Source organism: Mycetomoellerius zeteki, unplaced genomic scaffold (assembly GCF_001594055.1).
Source record: "Mycetomoellerius zeteki isolate Tzet28-1 unplaced genomic scaffold, Tzet1.0 scaffold30, whole genome shotgun sequence".
Classification (NCBI taxonomy): Eukaryota; Metazoa; Arthropoda; class Insecta; order Hymenoptera; family Formicidae; genus Mycetomoellerius; species Mycetomoellerius zeteki.
Genome location: NW_017257283.1, coordinates 9,898 through 11,384, shown reverse-complemented (window position 1 = coordinate 11,384; position 1,487 = coordinate 9,898).

Here is a 1,487-nt window from a genome sequence, read left to right as displayed (position 1 = left end):
GTGATTGGCGATACGCGAATCCGCTTAAGTGCGATCCGTTGCATGGGACACCACCCTAACATAGTGCTACAAATGCTTTGAAGCAGTGATGCACATTTGGCCCCGGACGCCATTGAGAATCTGCCCCTTTATTTTTGCTCCACCAATTGACGCCGCTCTCAACTAGAGTCCTATATATAAAGAGAAGCGACATTGATGTCCGAGTTTCTGATTGGCAGTCTGATATGTATTCTGATTGGGTATCCTCTCCTAAGTGAAGCAGCCATATTGTGACCGCAGCTGTTTACACACGTGGCCGGTCGACCACGTTGTTTGCACTATTTAATGCGTTATATAAGCCTTAAGTAATTGGTAAATTTTTTACGGCTTAAGGGGATGCTAAAGTTATCCTACTTCACTTCATTTCCATTCGATGAAAAATCTCCGAATTGGATTTACGGATTGCAAAATTATTAGTATTAATATACAGAATTAAAGTTCGTACAAACAGGACCTCAGTTGTATCGGATTTTATGAGAAAATCGAAGAAAAGTTTAAAAATTCGCTTACTTTTAGCTCGTACAGCTGACACCTCAGGTCTATATTTGCTTCATACAAGAATTTTATAGTTTATATCTTGAAAATAAGCATACGGCTGAGGTCACATTATTGTAACGAACGATACCGAGTTTGTAGAACTAAGATTGAAAGTCTAGAAGAAAAGCTTTTTCACCGAATGGAAAATACATGTATACGGATGCTTTGCGAAGACTGGGATTGTCAATAGAGCCGAAATTCCGTGTAGTAATAGTTACGCGGTCTTGCGATAGGTGGTGCTGGCATATGTTAGATAAGGACAGATGTATGCGTTTAAGTGAGATAGAACGATATATAATATAATGTAAGAAATGAATCAAAGATGTCACTATTATCGAATTTGGAATTAAAAAAGTCTACACTATCGTTCTCGATCAAGCTCGATAATCAGTTTAAGATCCCCTTAAGGCTTAAAGTATCTATTGTAGATCTAAAGTAATGAAATACTTTAGAGCTCTCACTCCGCTAATGGAGTACAATGTTGGTGGTTGGAGTATGTTTATGTTTACGACACTGGAGCGGTCGAAACATGGCGGCTTAGGGATTCGATCTGGTGGTGGGGGTTCGATGTCGCTTCTCTTTATATATAGGACTCTACTTGAAATTAAGACCGGATTATGGATTCCGACCTTTGACGCGGTCTGTGCATATATGGCGTTGGAACAAATCGCCTTCCATATTGGAAAATCATAGTAAAGAAAACAAAGAGACTGACGTATCAATTGTAATATGTTTTTGTAAAAAAATGGTGGCATGCAGCGTTAAGGAGTGTAACAATTGCAGAAAATGCGAAAGTAAATAAATAAAGTTTTTTTTCGTTTTCAAAAGATAGTGACATTGCGGCAAAGTGGATGAAAGCTTGTAGCAATGAGATTAACCTCAAAAGTAGTAGATATATAAATTAAATATTA